Source organism: Cryptomeria japonica, chromosome 10 (assembly GCF_030272615.1).
Source record: "Cryptomeria japonica chromosome 10, Sugi_1.0, whole genome shotgun sequence".
Lineage (NCBI taxonomy): Eukaryota > Viridiplantae > Streptophyta > Pinopsida > Cupressales > Cupressaceae > Cryptomeria > Cryptomeria japonica.
In genome coordinates, this window is record NC_081414.1 from 890,934,543 (window position 1) to 890,958,469 (window position 23,927).

Consider the following 23,927-nt stretch of genomic DNA (forward strand, 5'->3'; position numbering starts at 1 on the left):
ATTGAAGATGATGCCACAAATGAATAATGTGCATCAAAAGATGACTACCATGAGAATGACAAAAAAGTTAATCTCTTTATGGCACTTGATGAACCGGTTGGTGAAGATGAGGAAGAAGAGGATAGTGAGGCTGAAGTGGATTTAGGAGAGCTTATAAGTGCTCTTAAGGAACTAAGAAAAACAAGAAGAGAAATCAAGAAGGTGAAGCATGTTGTAGTAGATGAACAAGGTCTCTTCAAGAAATCCTTGGATGAGTCCAATCAAGTTATATCTGACTTGAAACTGCAACTAGAAGAAACCAAGATGATATGTGAAGTTACATCCTCTGATCTGATGAAGAAGGAAAAGGAGCATCAAGATCTGGAAACAAAAATAGTGAAGCTCTGAAAGGAGCTTGAAGAAAGTAAGGAAGAAATAAAGGTAAGGAGCAAATATGAAGGCAACACCAAAGCCTTAGACAAGATGTTGAGAAAACATAAGCAATCCAAAGATACCGGTGGCTTAGGCTTTGAAGAAGGTCAAAGTTCAAATAGTAAAGACACATCTGGTAAAGAAATAAAGTTTACCTCTTCAAATGGAGGTGAAGAAAAGAATATATTCACTGTAGGCAAGGATACTGGTAAAAAGACATATGTAGATGATGTTGGAAATCGCCACATAAATTGACATACACAAGCAATGAACCGAAGGCCAGACTCATTGTACCGACATGCAGATCCTAGGATAAATGCAAGATTTGAACATGAAGGATTCACCAGAGTCAACAACATGAAGGGAAGACCCCCGACGAGGCAGTCCTTTACAATACCAAGGCAACCTTATCGGTATGTTTCTAACTTTCATGGTTAGTGTTACCGGTGTAACAAATTTGGGAATAGAATAGCTGACTGTAGATTAACCAATAAGCCCTCAATGAGTTATGAAAGTAGAAATACATTTAATGCACTCTGGGATATGAATGTTGCCTGTTATCAGTGCAATGGATATGGTCATAGGAGTTTTGAATGTAGGAAGAATAAACCAGTGCCCTACAATAATTTTAAGGATTTATCTTTAAATAAAAATGTGAAATGCTATAATTGTCAAGAGTGTGGACACATAGCAAGGTTTTGTTAAAAAAGGAAGATCAAGAAGAAGAAGACAAATCCTGATCAAGAACTGACAGTTGAACTTGAGCACAAAATAGCAGCTAACAAGAAGAAGGAAAACAAACTTGTACGGGTTGAGAAAGAAAAGGAAAAGCCAGAATCAAGTCTGATAGTGTAGGTTGCCCTACATGCTAAAAGGAAAAATATATGGGTTGTAGATAGTGGTTGTTCCAACCACATGACCACTGATAAAAGGAAATTTATCAAACTTGAAGACTAGAATGGTGGTTTAGTAAGATTTGGAGACAACTCATCCATCAAGATAAAGGGAAAATGTAATCTAAGTATTGATGGAAAACTGAAGGCACATGATGTATATTATGTGGAAGGCCCTAAAGCACAATCTGTTGAGTGTGAGTCAAATGTGTGACAAAGGTTATTAATTCACCTTTGACTCAACCGGATGCCAGATAAAGAAGGATAGTACCAGTCAGGTTGTGGCAGAAGGAAAGAGTACATATGGCAATGTTTACAATCTGAAGGAATGTTATGAGTCCCAATGCATGTTAGGACAGGTTGATGAAAGTTGGTTGTGGCACTGAAGATTAGGCAACATAAACTTTGATAATCTAATTGCAGTACGCCAAAAGGGGCATGTGAGGAATATTCCACCCATCATCAAACCAGTAAGCACATTTTGTGATGAATGTGTGAAAGGAAAGAAAACTAAGGTGAGTTTCAGGACAAAAGAGCACAACACCTACAAACTGTGTGTGTGAAAAGTGGACCTATACCTGTATCAAAAAATACACAACACTTCAATTAAGTCATTAGATGCATGGTTAGTAAATAAATAATCAATAAATAATAAACCATTACAAAGAGACTCATTGCCTTCTAGTAGATGCGAGTTTAGATTGCTCTTAGATTGCTAAGCTATCCAGTGACTAGACAACACCTAAACAAAGGATTTTTAATCTATATGAGCATGGATATGAGCTAAATGGATGCAAGATGTAAGCTAGATATGCAAGATTAATTTAACATGATTTAAGAAATAAATGAGCTAAATGATCTAAATATGTATGCAATAACTAATATGTGAATATCTAAATGCACAAATATTATTGAACCTAGAGCAAAAACAACATGATAACAATATATTCTCCAGGATTTTTGAATGAGAGATGAGAGCTTGAATTTATAGAAAATTCAGAAAGAAACCAACGGTTGAGTTCAAATGATGATGAGCAGTCAAGATTTTCCAAGAGGAAGCACAATCCATGTGAATTGATGTGATTGGATGCTTTTCTCAGTTTTAAAGGAAATTGAACTAAAATTAAGATAAAATCAGAAAAAACTGATTTATTCTCTATTTCATTCAATTTTAATATTTAATTGTTTTAATTTCTTTCTTTGAGATTATTCATCAATTTTTAATTTGTTTTTCAAGATTATCTCCAATTGATTTCTTTTCTCAAATTTTAATTGTTTTTTTTGTCAATTAATTCCTTTTTGATGATTTATTTCCTTTTTTGAAGATTTGTGCTCATAATTTCCAATTCCTCTTTCTTGATTTGTTTCCTTTTTTGAGGATTTATGGCAATTTTTATTTATTTTCAAATTAATTCCTCTTTTTGATGATTTAATGGAAAATTGATTTATTTAATTAAATATGCTAGGATATTTAATAAAATAAATAAGATAATTGTTTAAATTGACTTGGAATGATTTAATTAATTAAATAAATATTTAATTAATATTGGTTGATTAATTTTGCCATGTGACATTGATGATTTTAGAAATTAATTATGTGCTCAAGATTTATTTAATTGTCTTTGGTTAGGACCCTGGTGACGTTGTCGAGATTAGGGGCCCATGGTTTGGATGACCATTTTTAGGGTATTACATTTTCCCCTCTTTGAATTAATGTGTGAGCAGCGCGTTGGTTCAAAGAATAGTTGATGTCTAGGAGATACAAGTTTTGAACTTCATTGATCATGAACCAGATGAAGAGCGACGTGTTTATCTTGATTTGAAGTGATGAAGCTAATTAGAGTTGATTAAAGTGATACTGATCTATAACTTGATTGAACTAGGAATGATAGAGAGCAAAGATACTGAACTTGAACTTGATTGATCAAGAAGCAGATCTTACTAATCTAGAACTTGATTGAACTAGACACAGTGAGTGAAGATAAAATTAATCTTGAACTTGATTGATCAAGATACAATGAGCAAAGATAAACTATCCATCTTGATTTGATGCGATGAAACTGAACACCTGCTTAGATTGAGTGTGATCAAAGATACTCTTTAAACCCTTGATTGAGTTTAAATGAATAATCAGCTTGATGAAAAGCGATGAAACTGATTAACGTTAAGAGACTGATTCAGATGAAGACAATATCAACTTGATTTGAAGTGATAAAACTGATATGCCCCTAGCAATTGATTCAATTGAGATGGTCGAGAAATCTCAACTTGATATAAAGCGATGAAGTTGAGATGCCCCTAGCGATAAGAATTTAATTCATTTTCTTTATTTGAAAAATATTTTTTCTTGACTTTTGATGAAGATTTGAAAATTTTCTTGACATTGAAGATGTGAGGTCATAAGGTCACGAGTATGCCCCCTCGGGAGTGAAATCGAAAGATAGCGAGGGTACATGATGATAGGCAATTTTGAGCGATGATAATGAATTGAGCACAAATGATTCCGAGGAATTTTTGAAGATTAAGCGTGATGAGAAAAGTGAGCGCAAAGTTGATTTGTAGAATAAATTGAGATTTAGCATTGATTTACGAGAAATTGAGCACAAATTGCAGAAAGAGAATGAGCAGTTGATGAAAAGCGCTAAGTGGTCCAAATTTGATGAAATTGACTAGCAGAATGATCTCGAATTTTGATTTCGATCCCGAAAATGGAATCAGGATGGGCAAATTAGCTAAGGGTATAATTTTTATGTCCATCAGAGCAAGTTGAAAAATTTGGGTTTTGGCTATGTATGGGTAAAAAGTGTCATTTTCAATTCATTTTAACCCTCCAAGTTTGAAAATTCAAAAAGCCTTCTATGAAGAAAAATGGTGGTTCCCACTCATATGCATCGATTCAAGTGCCAAAGATGACATAATCGACCTCGAAACTAGGAGCTAGTGGTAAGTGATCGATCTTAAGCCTGTTAATTATTTCAATTTTGATTTTTTTTTGTTGATTTTTCAAGTTTTTGTCATGTTGAAGTCGAGTTTTTACGTTTTGTCGTGCGAGACAGGATCCTGTCTCGTACGAAAAACTGTGAAATTTTGTTTTTTCATTTAGAGTCATTAGTTTTGTCATTCTAACCCCACCCTTCTATCGTACGAAAACATTCATAAGAGACCATTTTGTCATCCAGGGTCTAATCTTTTGTCGTATGGGAGTATTTTGTCATACAGTGCCTAATCCTGACTCGTACAAGTTGCTGCCCTTCTGTGTTTTGTCGTTTGGAAAACAATGAGCCTGTTTGAAGGTCTAAACTTGAAATTTTGATTTTGCAATTGACGTAGTTGGATTTGCGTGATGTTTTACTTCTCTTGTAGGCTTATTTGGAATGTTTTATGATGCTTCGTTATTTTGATTTTTCCAGGTTCGATTGCCTCATGTGCTCTTCAGATGTGTTTATCCTCTTACCATGACATTAGTGCGGTAGTTATCAGAGGTTGATCAAGCCCATATTGATTTGTGTGGCTTGACACACCTTCTTGGCTTACCAGACATCCATGTGAATCATGGAATGCTCACAGCATTGGTTGAGTGATTCCATTGAAAGCATAATACCTTCCATTTGCCAGTTGGGGAGATGACTATCACTCCTGGGGACGCATATAGGATCCTCCGTATTCCTTTTGCTAGAGATAAGGTAGATTATGATGCAGCGCTGCTACCTAGATTATAGGAGTTCAGGCATGTCCTCAGGGATCCTGATATATTGACATGTTCCATCAATTGGGACGTCATGCTGAGTAGGTACAGTGAGGAGTTTCCTCTGGCTTGTGTTCTAGCAGGGTTTATCAGTTGTTTTTTGATGCTAGATAGGGGACAGCAGGGATTACAGTGTGGATGGGGTAGGATGCTAGAGAGATTGATGGAGACCCCTCAGAGGCTTGGCTGGGGTTCTTACATATTAGCCCACATGTACCACGAGATGCATGAGATTGTGTATAGGTAGAGCATGGCTGTAGGTGTTTTGATTTTATAGGTTTGGACTTGGGAACACCTCCCAGTTTGTCGGCCGATTGTAGATGATAGCAGAGAGTTAGGGCAGCCAATTGTATATAGGTATGCAGGTTATGTTACGTAGCGCCATCTAGGGAAGACCGATTTTTGGCGATGGCAACTAGATGACCTTATAGCTATGATATGGAGACCTTATAGGGGCCTAGAGCCATGGGATGACTGGTGGCTAGTACGCAGGGATCTTTGTGTTACGTGCCCACTTATTGGCAGATCACAGACTATAGTAGAGCGATTTGTAGTTTCTCGAGTGATGAGGTAGTATGGCAAGCCTTGGGGGATCTCGCATGAGTTCACAGCTTATGCGCATTATGCTGATGAGGAGAGGCAGGGATGGTCATCAAGGTTATCCTATGCCTTGAGTATGCAGGAGCTCACTGGTTTACAATGCTTGAGATGGGATTACATGGATGATGTTATGGATGTGGGGGTATTGCCCTAGTATAGGGATTGGTTCCAGCAACATCCATTCCCTAGGTTGATAGATCCAACTGAGCAGGCTTCTTGTATTGAGGAGATTGAGGATGATGCCTCGGCATAGGGACAGGGACAGGGACAAGGGTAGAGAGTCAAGGTTCCAAGGTGGGCAGGTGGTGATCTTAGAGCTAGTAGCAGTAGGGTTCCAGTTGGGGTTGGATAGTAGAGAGGTGAGGGAAGATCCCTTGGGAGGATAGGTGTGAGGCTAGGCGAAGCTGAGGAGGAGAGAGTGGCACCGAGACAGGTCTGGTAGTGGAGGGAGGAGTAGGGTGGAGTTGGAGGTGGAGGTGGGGGTGGAGAGCCTACGAGAGAGTAGGGGACTAACGTGGGATGATTGATGAGAGCACGTCTTGCGGAGTTGTAGTCATAGTTGATAGTGGCTCAGACTCAACTAGCGGAGCGAGACTGACAGCTACCAGAGCTTAGGGCTGAGCATGATCATCAGATTGTAAAGATGAGATCAGAGAGGAGAGCAGAGACAGACACTTTGCATCAGGAGGTCCTTCACTAGATGAGTAGGGTGGTGTACTATGTTGCAGCGTACAGCGTAGCAGTTCTAGTTGCACAGTAGGTTGTCCCCTACTCGCAGTACATGGCATGGTCGAAGGGAGCTCAAGAACCTCATCAGGTTCTTGGTCAGTAGGCTCCACCTCCTCCACCAGGTGATGAGGGAGAAGCTAAGAGCTAGATATTCTTTTTGTATCTCTGATATTTATTTTTGTAGACATACCCATTTTTTATAACCTATACGATTCTTGCTCTGATGGGAGTTTGTATATGTCATTTGACATCATTTTGTACTCTGAGAATTTATACAATATATATATGAGATCGATTTGACTTCATTTTACTTGTGTTGATTCGTTTATGAGATGCTTTTATATGCTTTATTCTACATGTATGCATTTCTTTTTAGTATGGATGTAATGCAAATGAATATGGATGTTTATTTTTTAAGTTCTTTTCATATGCAAATAAATGAATGTGAATGAGTAATGAGTAATGCAAATTTTTCATTTTTCTATGCAATAAGATGAATGCAAATGAGTAATAATGAAATGTATGAATCTATATAAGATGCTTATGTATGTAGCTAACATATCAAAACACAAGTACTCGATCGGAGAAATGATGAAAAGAGACCACTTAGCTAAGAAATGATGATGCTTCCAACTCTCATGCAGAAGATAAAAAGATCATTGTTACCATATCGAAATCACTCTAAATTCACAAAATGCAGAAGGAAATGAAAAATGAGATGCAATCCTAAACCTAGTCACTAGATTTTGAAAAGCTTAATTTTCATCATTGAGCGTTTTACAACCACAACAGGGAGATTAAAGTTCCTTTCTTTTCATGTGCAATATTAATTATCTTGTCCACAATGACCCTTTTTTCATTCATATCCTTGGACAGATTTCACAGGGACCTAGATTGCATGATAAAGAAATTCCCTCCAAATAGATAAAGAAATGATGGGAACCTCCCTGTAGCATTCAAATAACCAGAGTCGAGGTATGTGTGGCAATTTCACCTTAATGTGAAGGCACTTATCATAGACACCCAGCAGATTAGATGTTTTCAAATCATCAGAATCATTCCTACAAGCAGAAAAACAAAGAAAATATTATGCCCCCAATCCTTGCTCCTCTTCGTCAAGATAGACTTCCTCGAGTTACTCAAAGGGATAATAATCAAAAACTAATATAAAAGACAACACATAAATGAAATTTCATGCATATCTCAAATAGTTTAGTGATTGTTTTCAGTAATGTTGTTTTGTTTATTTACTCAGTGATAAAAACTCTTCAGTAGTCAGGAGACAGGTGACTAACTCAGAGTGGACGATTAGGTTTCATTGACGTAAAGTTGACTTGGTTGATACTGCTTAGGACATGTAATATGCTTTGTTGATTAACCTAAGACTAGGACATTGATCAGTTTCAAGCCATGAAGGTTCCAAAAGAACCAGGATGTCAATCAACTAATTTTTGTAGCGCCAAAAATGTGTTGATAGATGGAGCACTTGAGTACAAGAGGCGCCTATTTGCCAATTTTTCACCTTCTTGGCAGAGATGCATTTTTTTCTTACCGAGGTGCCTATTTACCAGGTTTTCACCAAGGCATTTTCCCTCTTTTTCCCTTTTTTTAAGGACTTTTTCTAATTTTTAGGATTTCTTTAGGAGTTTTTCTGATTTTTAGGATTTCTTCAGGACTTTTTAGCTGTATAGGTTGCTGGAGTAGAGAATATTTAGGTGAAGAATTTCTTCAAATGGATGGTGTTGATCGGTTCATGGAGCTGTTCTTCTTTCGATGTTGAGAGTTGATAGGCACCAGAGCCAAAAGTTGCAGTAACTATATAGGGACCCAGCCAGTTGGGTTCAAACTTCCCTTTGTTGTCTCGAAACTGTTGATTTTTAGGACTTTCTCTTAGAACTAGGTCACCAACCTGAAATTCTCTTTGTCGAACCTTCTTGTTATATCCTCTAGACATTCTCTTTTGATACACTCTGAGATGATCAAACGCCACTTGCCGATGCTCATCCAGTAATTCAAGCTCTTGCAATCTAGATATTCTATAGTCTTCATTAGTAACAAGACCTTGCAAAGAAACTCTTAGAGATGGTATTTCCACCTCAATAGGTAATACTGCTTTAGACCCATACACCAAAGAAAAAGGTGTAGCCCTAGTAGGTTACATTTTGTAATATTAATTATTTTGTCCGCAATGACCCTTTTTTCATTCATATCCTAGGACAGATTTCACAGGGACCTGGATTGGTGGAAGTGATGATGGGGAAAGCATATATTTGGATTTAACTAGAGAAATGTAGAATTTATGAGGGATACCAACATCTTGAGAGTGAGAAATGTAGCCATTATAATCAAGATTTTTTTTTATAGCAGGGGCTTCTAATATACCTTGTCCATGAATGTCTAACCCTTTTCTTTGATAATGCATGCTTTGAAAGATATTTTTAACAAAGGGTTTCTTCTTACTTTTGATGCTAGAGGCAAGTCCATTTTGAGGTGGAGGTGGCTTGCAAGGTATGATAGGATCATGAAGTGAACATGGTGGATTATGACAAGGAGATGAAGGGATACTTTGATCTTGACATGGAAGAGGACCATTGGATAGAGTAGGAAGGGTGTTTGACTCTTCATTTTGAATAGGATCATTTGAAAAGGTGGAAGAGGCATCATGATCTTTCTTAGGAAGTGGATTAGGAATGGGATTTGGAAGGATGCTTTTCTCTTGAATGGAAGGAGTTCATCTTCGAAGAAATGGAAAGGTATAAGGGGATCATCATTTGATTCTAGTGAAATAGGATCTTTTTCAATCATTAGATGGGATTGAGGAGTTTTGGTGTCTTGATCTTGATTTATGATAGGACTTGTTTCTTCATTTTTCAAGTTATCCTCTTGACATGGAGTCACTTTTAAGGGATAGGGTTTTTCATAGGTGTAGGGGATTCTTGGAAGGTCTCTATATTTTGACATGATGGGGAAGCATTTTGGAAAGGGCCTTCTAGAGTGAGTATGATTGGAATTGGAGTGCATGATGGCATAGGATCTGGGATTTTTAAATCATGTGAGGAACTTGTATCAATATTGGCATTAACTTATATTTCCATAGGAGATAGCCCTTGAAGGTAAACATGAGAAGTTTCATTGTTTGAAGGAGATGGTATGGATTGTTGTTGAGAAGTCTTAGGAGATGAAGGCATCATGGAAGGGATGAAGGTTACATATGGAGCCTTGCTAGACATAGGTTCATGATTTTGATCATGCTTAGAAGTAGTTCCTTCTTTTTCTTTAGGTGAGTCATTAGGGTCATTAGGATCTTCAATTTCAATGACACCATCATCAAGGAGATCTTGAATCTTATGTTTTAATTCCATACACATTGAAGTCTTATGTTTGTTATGCCTATGATATGCACAGTAATTACTCAAAACTTCACATCCCCATGTGGTCTTTTTAGGCAATATGATAAGATTGTTCTTAAGAAGCTCTTCCAAAGCTGACTCAATAGATTGCCCCAAAGGTGTAAACTATCTATCTAGGGAATAGATGTCTTTTTGTCTTGGTGAAGGTGTTTTGTGATCTTGTATGAGATTTGGTCTTTGATTGTCAATTATTTGTTGGTATTTGATCATCAAATCACATAATCATTTTAGCATTCCTTGAAGTTTCTCACTCTTGATATCATGCATTTGTTTTTCAAATGGAGTCATAGATTCATTTTGTTGGATTTTCATGTCATATATTTCTTTCTTGATATCTTGAAGCATTTGAGCCAAGGTAGCCATGGGAATTGGAGCTAAGGTACTATGAGATTCTTACTTTTTTCAAAAAATTTAGAAGAGCTTCTGGTTTGAACAGGCATTTACAACCGACAGGACTGAGAGCTAGATGTGTTGCAGAAGTCAAGATCAAATTGTAGCTAGTTATTCGTTTAACATAGTGATTGAGAGAAGTTACTAAGATCTAGTCTGGTTTCAGGAATGATCTATCTTGTGTAAGACGCTATCTAAGTTAACTTAGGTTTTGATAAGATGTTGTTTGAACTAGCTTAAAGATGATCAACAAAATCATGCAATGCAACGACAAGGGTACACCATCAAGGTTGTTTATTCTCAGGGGGATGATGACCAATTTTATGCTCATTGTAGACTGATCTGGGCAGGTTTGACTATTCTGTACTGACAAAATCAAAGATTCGTACAATAGGATTTACTGAGCTAAATGACAATTTAATAGTTCTAGGACGACACCAGTTTTGTTTCGTACTAGTTTCTACCTAGTACCATATGATGGATGGGTATGTCTGGGATGACAAAAGATTCAATGCAATTATGTATTGTACAATGCAGGATTTAGCTTCAGATGACAAACTGCTAGGTTTCATATAATAGAAGATTGAGTTCAGATGACAAATAATCAGACTCGTACAACCTAGGATATCATGCAGGATGATAAATGATTAGATTCGTACGACTGTTAATAGGACATAGACAAAAATTATGAGTTTTTCAATAGCCGAGTATGACAACCGAGTATGACCAATTCTGAGATGGACTGATTTTTGACCAAGATAGACTAGTTTTGGATAGAATTTTGACTTAGGGTAGACTAGTTCTGACACGGATAGAGTTTTTAATCACTGAGTAGTTTCTTGTTTTCTCCAATTTTGGTATTCCAGTTTTAGTTTGAAGGATGAAAACACAAAAAACACGCAGTATGAATAGTAACTCCAATCACAGCATGCAAACCCTATGGAAGTTGGCTTAAAGAAGAAAACATTTGCTTGCTGACTTAGGTACACACCCAATAGCTAATCAAAATATGACTGTTGAGTCTCATGTAATGGATTCTCAATGCCATATTAGCTGACTCCAAATGCTAATGGGGGCACAATATGGCAAGTGTCTTGGGAGAGTTACTATCTCTCTTGCATAAAGATTATCAACCTTTCGAAGGTAAATTGGGTTGATTCTAATTTTAATTGGATCTAGTAAGGGGTCCGTTCGGCGCATTGAGGTATAAACTCAATTAAGAGGTCTCCCAACCTTGAAAACCAAGGTTCAATATACCCGAAGGTACCAAGGAGAGCTATTCCTGAGCACTGTCGTTGACTTGATTTTCATCAAATCATGTTTATTTTATAGTGGGTTGGAGTACTTGGTGTTTAGCTGTTCCCACTTAGGTCGTTCCCCTCACACCGACCGTAATGGTTTTAAGAGTTTATAAGCTCCTCGGGAGGGTAGGCCTGCTAAAGATGTACAAATCTCAAACAAAGAAAATGCCTCAAGGGTCTGGATTTATGATTGTCTAAAAAGACAAGAGCATACTCTCCTACCTCTTGGAATTTACTTAAAACATGAAATATAGATTTGTTCTTTAACCAAATAGCAAGTTAGGTGCCTAAAAAATGAATTTAAAGAATACACGATGTTTGGTCGATTCTCTTTAGGCAACCTGTAAAAACAACCTATCAGTAGTCATGTTGTTTTTATTCTTTGATAGGCGTATGTTTGATTGATAAATTATTTGACAAACGTCCTGCAAGAAACTGGTTAGGCTGTGAAAATATCAGGCAGACAGAAGACAATTCAGGGTTAGCGTCAATATCATCAAAATTAAATTGAAGAAAAACCCTGAAAAGTAAATTTTTTTTCAAAAAATCCTAATCTAACTCCATCCTGCAAGAAATTGTTAGAAACTTGCAAGAAGAAAAAGTTAATGAAATATCAAATCTCTTGGTGGGCTTACACAAGCCTAATTTTAAATCTTGGTTACAAGTTTTTCACTCCTAATGCTAATATGCCCTGAAATTTGACTAAGTCTAAAGTTTGGAAGATCCTCCAAAAACTAGATTTTGCATTATAACTCTTGGAGGTCCGAAACCCCTCTCAAACATCCTAACAATATATATGGAATATAACTTAAAGTATAAGAAAGAGAAAATAGAAGAGGAAATGTCACTTATACTTCTATTCCATATATATATTGTCCTTCCACAAGCCTAATTTCAAGCAAACTCCTAAAAAAAAACCTCTCTATTTTTCATAAGACAAAATAGTAACTCATACAAGTATTCTCATTTGACCATATGAGAATTATCATAGAACCGAATGAGTATAAATAGAAGAAAATGACAAAAGAAGTTACTGGTACGACTATTCCCATAGAGCCAAACGACAAAATACAAAATCAAATATTCAGGGTAGAAATTTGTACGAGCCCCTTTTCTAATTTGTACGATAAAATAGAGACCTTGACAGAATGTCGTACGATGCAGTAATAACACTTGTACGATATTTAGCAGCGACTGTATAGATGAGACCTGTAGGATTAAAAAAAGTGATTTTGAGGCCGAAAAAGTAGTCTTCTGCCCCACGGTGGGCGCCAAAAATGTGTGTGTGAAAAGTGGACCTGTACCTATATCTGGAAATACACAACACTTCAATTAAGTCATTAGATGCATGGTTAGTAAATCAATAATCAATAAATAATAAACCATTACAAAGCAACCCATTGCCTTCTAGTAGATGCGAGTTTAGATTGCTCTCAGATTGCTAAGTTATCTAGTGACTAGACATCACCTAAATGAAGGATTTTTAATCTATATGAGCATGGATATGAGCTAAATGGATGCAAGATGTAAGATAGATATGCAAGATTAATCTAACATGATTTAAGCAATAAATGAGCTAAATGATCTAAATATGTATGCAATAACTAATATGTGAATATCTAAATGCACAAATATTATTGAACCTAGAGAAAAAACATCATGATAACAATATATTCTCCAAGATTTTTGAACGAGAGATGAGAGCCTAAATTTATAGAAAATTCAGAAAAAAAAAACCAACGGCTAAGATCAAATGATGATTAGCGGTCAAGATTTTCCAACAGGAAGCACAATCCAAGTGAATTGATGTGATTGGATGCTTTTCTTAGTTTTAAAGGAAATTGAACTAAAATTAAGATAAAATCATAAAAAACTGATTTATTCTCTATTTCATTCAATTTTAATATTTAATTGTTTTAATTGCTTTCTTTGAGATTATTCATCAATTTTTTATTTGTTTTTCAAGATTATCTCCAATTGATTTCTTTTCTCAATTTTTAATTCTTTTTTTGTCAATTAATTCCTTTTTGATGATTTATTTCCTTTTTTGAAGATTTGTGCTCATAATTTCCAATTCCTCTTTCTTGATTTGTTTTCTTTTTTGAAGATTTATGGCAATTTTTATTTATTTTTCAAATTAATTCCTTTTTTTGATGATTTAATGGAAAATTGATTTATTTAATTAAATATGCTAGGATATTTAATAAAATAAATAGGATAATTGTTTAAAATGACTTACTTGGAATGATTTAATTAATTAAATAAATATTTAATTAATATTGGTTGATTAATTTTGCCATGTGACATATATGATTTTAGAAATTAATTGTGTGCTCAAGATTTATTTAATTGCCTTTGGTTAGGACCTTGGCAATGTTGTCGAGATTAGGGGTCCATTGTTTAGATGACCATTTTTAGGGTATTACACAAACCACTTGAGATTGTGCATACAGATCTATGTGGTCCAACTAAGAAAAGAGCTCTAGCCGGTGAAAGATATTTTATGCTTTTTATTGATGATTACTCAAGAATGACATGGGTCACCTTCCTACAAGATAAGTCACAAGCATTTAATAGATTCAATATCTTTAGGAAGATGGTGGAGAAAGAAAGTGGGTGCAAGTTAAAATGCCTAATATCAAATTGAGGTGGAGAGTTCACATCAAATAAATTTGAAGATTATTGTGAAAAACATGGAATGAGAAGGCAACACTCAGCCCCTAGGACACCACAACAAAATGGTGTGATAGAAAGGAAGAACAAGATAGTTAAGGAGATGGCTAGATCCATGTTAAATGAGGCTAGTCTGCAAGACACATATTGGAAGGAATCTTTTCATACTACTGCATATACCTTGAACTGGGTTCAATTAAGAGAAAACAACAAAATGACACCTTATGAGTTGTGGTATGATCGGAAGCCATCAGTCAAATACTTAAAAGTATTTGGAAGTAAATGCTTTATCAAGAGAGATATGGATGGTCTAGGAAGATTTGACTCTAGGAGTGATGAAGGAATATTTCTTGGTTACTTATCTAACAACAAGGCCTAAAAATGCTACAACAAAAGAATGAGAAGAGTCATTGAGAGTGTACATGTAAAATTTGACGAGGATATGCACAAAGGAAGTCAACCATAGGTAAACTGATATGATGATTCTAGTGATGAAGGTGAGGAAGCTCAGTCAAACAATGAACCAGAAGAAGCATCCATGAAGGCTCCCAACTGATATGTGTAGTTGAATCACGTAGAAGAGAAAATTATGGGAAATAAAAGTGATGGTGTGTAGACTAGAAGAAGACTTGCCCAGAATGATGAACAAGTCAACTTCTGCCTCATGATTGAAGTGGAACCTAAAACATTCAATGAGGCCCAAAAGACAAGAATAGATGGATGCCATGGAAGAAGAACTGTAATAGATTGAGAAGAACAAGACTTGGGAATTAGTCCCTAGACTAGAAGACAAGAACATCATTTGCACTAAATGGGTCTACTAGAATAAGATGAATGAAGAAGGTAAAATTGTTAGGCTTAAAGCTAGACTAGTGTGCAAAGGATACTCTCAGGTAGAGGGAATTGACTTTGAAGAAAAATTTGCATCGATAGCTAGATTAGAAGCAATTAGAATGTTTCTAGCCTTCTCTGCCTACAAGGGTTATAAAGTATATTAAATGGATGTAAAATTTGCCTTCCTAAATGGAAATTTGGAAGAAGAAGTGTACATGGAGCAACCAGAAGGGTTTCTGCTACATGATGATGAAACATTTGTGTGTCGGTTGAAGAAGGCCCTGTATGGTTTAAAGAAAGCTCCTAGAGCATGGTATTCAAGATTAGATCAGTACCTGAAGTATCAGGGATTCAAAAAGGGGAGTGCTGACAACAATTTGTACATAAAGAAAGATGGAGACCACATGATTATTATGGTGGTGTATGTAGATGACATCATCTTTGGAGGAAATAAAGACACCCTTTGCAAAGAATTTGCTAATCAGATGTAGTCATAATTTGAGAGGTCAATGCTTGGTGAATTAACATACTTCCTTGGTTTGCAGATATTATAGTGAGATAAGAGAATCTTTATTTCCCAAACCAAGTATGCAAAGGATATGTTGAAGAAATTTCAATTGGACAATTGCAAACCAGTAAGTACCCCCATGGTGACCAAAAGTAAATTAAGCAAGGATGATGAATCAACAGTGGTGTGGATCATACTTTCTATAGATCCATGATAGGAAGTCTATTGTATCTAATTGCTTCTAGACCAGATATAGTACAGGCAGTGTGTATGGTGGCAAGATTTCAAGTTGCACCTAAGCAATCACATATGAATGTTGTAAGAAAACTCTTTAGGTACCTACTACAATACCCTAAAAATGGTCATCTAAACCATGAGCCCCTAATCTCGACAACATCACCAAGGTCCTAACCAAAGGCAATTAAATAAATCTTGAGCACACAATTAATTCTTTAGTCATCAAATGTCACATGGCAAAATTAATCAAACAATATTAATTAAATATTTATTTAATTAATTAAATCATTCCAAGTAAATCATTTTAAACAATTATCTTATTTATTTTAATTAAATATCTTTTGCATATTTAATTAAATAAATCAATTTACCATTAAATCATCAAAAAGAGGAATTAATTTGAAAAATAAATAAAAATTACCATAAATCTTCAAAAAAGGAAACAAATCAAGAAAGAGGAATTGGAAATTATGAGCACAAATCTTCAAAAAAGGAAACAAATAAAAAAAGGAATTAATTGACCAAAAAAGAATTAAAAATTGAGAAAAGAAATCAATTGGAGATAATCTTGAAAAAACAAATTAAAAATTGATAGATAATCTCAAAGAAACCAATTAAAATAATTAAATATTAAAATTGAATGAAATAGAGAATAAATCAATTTTTTCTTGATTTTATCTTAATTTTAGTTCAATTTCCTTTAAAACTGAGAAAAACATTCAATCACATCAATTCACCTGGATTGTGCTTCCTCTTGAAAAATCTTGATAGCTCATCATCATTTGATCTCAGTCGTTTGTTTCTTTGTGAATTTTCTATAAATTCAGGCTCTCATCTCTCATTCAAAGATCCTGGAGAATATATTGTTATTATGTTGTTTTTGCTCTAGGTTGATTGAGAATTTGCATTGAGATATTGCATATTAGTTATTTCATATTGCTTAAATCATTTAGCTTAAAAATTTATATATTGCTTAAATCATGTTAGATTAATCTTGCATCCATTTAGCTCATATTCATGCTCATATAGATTTAAAAATCCTTCATTTAGGTGTTGTCTAATCACTGGATAGCTTAGCAATCTGAGAGCAATCTAAACTCGCATCTACTAGAAGGCAATGAGTCACTTTGTAATGGTTTATTATTCATTGATTATTGATTTACTAACCATGCATCTAATTACTTAATTGAAGTGTTGTGTATTCCAGATACAGATACATGTCCACTTTTCACACACACATTTTTGGCTCCCACCATGGGGCTCAAACCAACGACTACAAGATTTCTAGTGTTTCTTTAACAAATTTAATGTTTGGTTTTTATAACTAATAAACATGTGTTAAATTTGCAAATAAAAATCTTTCTTTTTGCTTGTTCTTCTGTGACTGTAAGCAATGGTCTCTGTTTGAAAGGCATAACTTTTTATTGAACTGTTGGATCTCAACCAAGTTTTAAAACCAAGTGTTCTACATTTTCATTGAAGCGATTTTTCTAATAATTTCTGGTTTGAAAGTTAGGAATGACAGAGTGCAGTACTATCATTTTACTTATTCTTTTGTGACAGTAAAAAATGGTCTCTGTTCGAAGGGAATAATGTATTATTGAACTGTTAGATCTAAACAAAATTGTAATATGTTCTGTAAAACCAAGTTTTGAACATTTCTACCGAAGCTATTGTCCTGATTATCTTTGGTTGAAAAGTTATAAACAACAGAGTGAAGTACTATCAAAACTGTCATAACTAGGATAGTCATAAAAAATTGAAATTCTTGTTAGATTAGTTTAATTTATAGTTTGCATGCTAGAATTTTCTTTTGATGATTTTTTTTTATGTTGTTTTGGCAACTAATTTTGGGCTTTTAATGTTTGCAGGTCCGCTTGACAAAGAATAAAAAAAAAACATGACTACTGATGCATTGGTTTTGCAGGTTGCGTAAAGAGAATCGACCAAACATCGTGTATTCTTTAAATTAATTTTTAGGAACTTAAATTTCTATCTGGTTAAAGAACAAATCTATCTTTTGTGTTTTCAGAAAATCTGAGAGGTAGGAGATTATGCTCTTGTCTTTTACAGACAATAAAAATTCTAGAACCTTGAAGCTTTTTTCTAAGTTTTGAGATTTGTGTACCTTTAGCAGGCTTGTCACAATGGGAAAAAGTAATCACCCTGTAAGAACGGCCCAAGTGAATACAGCTGGACTTGAGCATTCCAACTCACTATAATAAATAGGCCTCTAGTGATTAAAGTCTTAGAGGATGGGATTATTTGAGTTTTCTCTTTGAGATCTCTCATATTGAATATTTTGTAGGGCCTTGTGGTCTCAATCACATTTACGTGACTACAACTTGTTTCGGTACCTTTTCGGGCTACAGGCCTCAATCATGCTTGCGTGACTTCAAGGGGTAATTTCAAACAGAATTCTTGACTAAGAACTATAAGATAGAAGCTACCCAATTCCCCTCTGAAAGGGGGATAATCTTTGTGCAAGAGAGATAGTAACTCCCCCAAGACACTTGCCATATCATGCCCCCATTAGCGTTTGGAGTCGGCTAATACGGCGTTGAGAATCCATTGCATGAGACTCAATGGTCGTATTCTGATTAGCTATTGGGTGTGTACCTAAGTTAGTAAGCAAAGATTTTCTTCTCTAAGCCAACTTCTGTAGGGTTAGCATGCTGTGATTGAATTATTATATATCTTGCATGTTTTATGTGTTTTCATCCTTGAAACTGAAAATGAAATACTAAAACTAGAGAAAACAAATCAAACAATATCAAACAATTCAGTTATAAACTCTGTTCGTGTCCAAACTGGTCTCTGTCAGTCATCAAAACATCAGTCCTTATCAAAAACTGGTAGTCGTCAGTCATTGGAACTCTATATGTCAAAATCTCATCTCTGTCCAATCCTTTGTCATATGAATTCCTGATCTTATCAGTCAAAATAGTCAAAATTGCCCAAATCAATCTACAACGAGCATAAAAGTGGTTATCATCCTCCTGAGCATAAACAATCTTGATAGTGTACCCCTGTCGTTGCGTTGCGCGATTTTGTCGATCATCTTTAAGCTAGTTCAAACAACATCTTATCAAAGCTAAGTTAACTTAGATAACATCTTACATAGGATAGATCATTCCTGAAACCAAACCAGATCTTAGTTACTTCACTCAATCACTATGTTAAACGAACAACTAGCTACAATTTGATCTTGACTTCTGCATCACATCTAGCTCTCAGTCCCATCGATTGTAAATGCCTGCTCAAACCAGAAGCTCTTCTAAATTTTTTGACAAAAGTAAGAATCCCATGGCTACCTTAGCTCCAATTCCCATGGCTACCTTGGCTCAAATGCTTCAAGATATCAAGGAAGAAATATATGAAATGAAAATCCAACAAAATAAATCAATGACTCCATTTGAAAAACAAATGCATGATATCAAGAGTGAGAAACTTCAAGGAACGTTAAAATGATTATATGATTTGACAATCAAAAGCCAACAAATAATTGACAATCAAAAGCAAAATCTGAAACAAGCTCACAAGACACCTTCACCAAGACATAAAGACATTTCCTCCAAATATCCTCTAGATAGATAGTTTACACCTTTGGGGCAATCTATTGAGTCAACTTTGAAAGAGCTCCTTGAGCATAATCTTATCATATTGCCTAAAAAGACCACATGGGGATGTGAATTTTGTTGGAAAATGCACACTCCAATGAGAAATTGTAGATGATTGAAGGTTTTGTCATTGATGGCAACCTTGAAATCATATGATACCGGCAAGACAAATATACTAGCACTGGCAATGACAAACTCTACACTGGCACACAGAACGTCGGTAGTGAAAGGATGGATATCGGCACTCTGGCCAACAAGAATTTTGTTGATAATATATATTGTAATTAATTGTAAAATCATTGTAAGACGACATGGTGAGTTGTAATATGACTCTTATATGTATGAGATCACTGTAGAACATTTAAAAAGGATATGATAGGTGAAATTATGCAGACCTAATATGCGAATTATAGGTTAAGGGTTTATGTATGAAGCAGAGCTAAAACCAATACTGGATCTGGCATAACAGATGCTAATTTGAAGCAGTACAAGACATTGGATTTTTATAATCCATTTTTTTAAGTTAGTGTGACTTCCTTTGTAATTGAGCAGTGAGCTCTAGGCACTTGGCTTTCTTGCATGTGCAGGCCCCTCTTGTAAAACAGTAATATTCCCTTATTGGCCAGTAAGTGAATATTGTGGGTCACAAATCCCACCAAGGTTTTTCCCACATTGGTTTTCCTCATTAAACTACTGTGTTATGGTGTGTTTCTCATGTGGTTATTTTTATTCTTGTTTACTGCATTATTTTTGGTTTACTGGTACACAGTGTTGATATGCTTTACATGTTTTAAATCAAGTAAATTCTCAAACCGGTTAGATACTGATTCACCCCCCCCTCTTAGTATCTTTGGGAATCCTAACAAATTTGTGAGTAATTAGTGTGAATATCATAGAAAAAATGAACATAAGACTTCAAAATGCATGGAATTAAAACATAAGATTCAAGATCTCATTGATAATGGTGTCATTGAAATTGAAGATCCTAATGACTCGCCTAAAGAAAAAGAAGGAACTATTTCTAAGCATGATCAAAATCATGAACCTATGTCTAGCAAGGCTCCATATGTAGCCTCCATCCCTTCCATGATGTCTTCATCTCCTTCAAACAATGAAAATTCTCATGTTTACCTTCAAGGACTATCTCCTATGGAAATCCAAGTTAATCCCAATACTAATACAAGTTATTCTAAAGATTTAAAAATCCCAGATCCTATGCCATCATACACTTCAATTCCAAATGTACCCACTCTAGAGAGTCCCACTCAAAATGATTCCCCATCATGCAAAAACATGAACACCTTCCAAGAATCCTCTACACCTATGAAAAATCCTATCCCTTCCTTAGAAATGGTTTCATGTCAAGAGGATAATTTGAAAAATGAAGAAACAAGTCCTATCATAAATCAAGATCAAGACACCAAAACTCCTCAATCCCATCTAATGATTTAAAAATATCCTACCTCCCTATAATCCCATGATGATCGCCTTATACCTTTCCATTTCTTCTAGGATGATCCCTTTCCATCTCAAGAGAAAATCATCCTTCCAAATCCCATTCCTAAGCAAGGTCATGATGCCTCTTCCACCTTTTCAAATGATCCTATTCAAAATAAAGAGTCAAACACCCTTCCTACTTTATCCAATGGTCCTCTTCCATGTCAAGATCAAAGTATCCCTTCATCTCCTTATCATAATCCTCCATTTTTACCTCAAGGATCCATCATGCCTACAAATCCCTCTCGTGATCCTATCATTCCTTGCATTCCACCTCCATCTCATAATGGACTCACACCTTCTTTCCAAAGCAAAGTGTATCCTACAAGTAAAAATATTTATAAAGGCAAAGGGGTAAATCTCCACAAGCAAGAACCCCTCCATATTAAAGAAATTGTTAAAGGTCATGAGCTCAGGGACATTTCTCAAGATGTTGGTATCTCTCATAAATCCTACATTTCTCCAGTTAAATCCAAATATATTCTTTCCCCATCATCACGTCCATCCATTCTAGGTCCCTATATCCCTCCATCCCTTATGTGGGATCAACAAAGGCACACATCTTCGCGTACCTTCCATCAATCTAAAAGACCTCCATATCATTCCTATCTATCCACGAATCTCACTCCAAGCAATTTGGATGCCAAGCATAAAAGTCATAAGTCAAGTAATCCACATGTATTCAAGGATCAACATGTCCTATCTAATCGACATGTCAAAACAAAGAAAAATATGATCCAAAAAGAAAAAGAAAAATTCAAAACGCCACAAATGCCCACAAAGAAAGAAGAAAAGTAAAAATTTATATGGGTTCCTAAGGCACTTGTACAAGCAATGTGCTCTAAGGAACTACAAAAGCATCCAAAATCAAAAACCATGTGGATCCCTAAGCGACTGCTTGAAGCACAAAAGTCTAAAGAAAAATAAAAATTGGCATCCCAAATTGTTGTTTCTCCATCCAAACCTTCTGAGTCTATTCCTCCATCACCTCCTTCATCCATTTTGGGTTCTTATGCCCCAAAATCTATAACCTTTCCTCCATCCAAATCTCAAAATCTGAGATTCACTTCTCTTCCATATGTCCACCATCCCTCAAGGTGTGTGCCAATGTTGATCTTTCCAACATTTCCATCTAGCCATACACAATTCTTCCAACATCCCATCCATTATCCAACACCTCTTTTCCACCCTTCCATCCCTCTTATCCAATCCTTCGCATAAGTCCTTGCCTTAGTTTCATTTTATTATCCTGCCAACATCTTTGAGCAAACCTTCATAGCCATGGTCTATTGCAACTCATATTCCAAGGGTACCATCCAAAGTAGCGAGACGTTGGGGTCCTTCTTCCATCCCCTATCATGCCTCCATTATCTTCCAAAAGAAAAAAGAAAAAAACGATGAAAAAGTGAAAAAAAAATAGAAAAAAAAGTAAAGAGAAATAAATTCGTCCTTGTGTGAAAACCACTTCTTGTGGCACCTTGGGAAAGTACCATGATGAAAACTTGGCAAACAGGCATCATGCGTAATCCATTAACCTTTTGCACTTAACACTGAGGGCAAGTTCCATCCATGTACATCCATCTATTATCCTTCTTCCTCCATTATCCTTCATCCTCCATTATCCCTCATCCGCTCTATCTACGATCATATCCCTTTTCCACCTTTGATCTTGACAAGGTTAAGGATCTTTGCAAGCTTCATGTGTCCTATCTATTACACTTGATCCAGACCCTTTAGATCCTATCCATTGCTCCCTTACATCCTTCATTACCACCTTTTGATCTTGATTATCCTATTTGTCCCCTATCTAGATATATTCCTTGATCTTGATCAACACTATGGACAAAATGCAAAAACATGTTTTCCACAAACCTCTTAACATGGCCACTTCTTTGGACCATATGACTTTGTTATGCTATATCCTTGCTTCGCTGCGTTATATTCTTGCTTTACATCGCTAAAATCCTTGCTTTATATCGCTAAAATCCTTGCTTTACATCACCATATCTGGACCCTGTGCTTGGATTAACGTTGTGAGATAGTCCTTGAAAGCGTGCACCATAATTTGCTTATCTATTCATGTACTCAAAATCTCTTTTGCCTTGCTAGACACTAGGGGTAAACATTAAAAAATCATAAAAATCAGAAAAAGTCCTCAAGAAATCCTAAAAATTAGAAAAAGTCTTGAAGAAATCCTAAAAAATCAGAAAAAGTCCTAAAGAAATCCTAAAAATCAGAAAAAGTCCTAAAAAAGAAAAAAAAGAAAAAGAAAAAAATAAGGAAAAGAAAGAAAAGAAGAATCTTTTCCAAGCAGGTGAAAACTTGGCAAACATGCACCTCTTGTACTCAAAATGCTCCATCTATCAACACAATGTTGGCATTTCCACTTTCATGCATCTTTGCTTTCGCTTGTACATATTTCAGTCACTTTTTTGACATCTTGGTTCATTGGAACCCTCATGGCTTGAAACTAATCAATATCCTAGTCTTAGGTTGATCGACAGAGCAATTTACATGCCCTAAGCAGTATCAACCAAGTCATCTCTATGTCAGTGATACCCGGTCATCACTCTGAGTCAGTCACCTGTCTCCCAACTACTGAAGAGTTTTATCACTGAGTGAACAAGCAAAACAAGACTATTGAAAACAATCACTAAACTGTTTTAGATATGCATGAAATTTTTCTTTGTATGTTGTATTTTACATTGGTTTTCGATTATTATTCCCTTTGAGTAACTCGAGGAAGTCTATCTTGAGTAAGTGGAGCAAGGATTAGGGGCATAATACTTTTCTTTGTTTTCTGCTTGTAGGAATGATTCTGATGATATGAAAATATCTAATCAGTTGGGTGTCTGTGATAAGTGCCTTCACATTAAGGTGAAATCACCACACATACCTCGACTCTGCTTATTTGTATGCTACAAGGAGGTTCCCATCATTTCTTTGTTTGTTTTGAGGGAATTTCTTCATCATGCAATCCAGGTCCCTGCGAAATTTGTCCAAGGATATGAACAAAAAAAGTGTCATTGCGGACAAGACAATTAATATTGCACATGAAAAGAAAGGAACTCTAATCTGC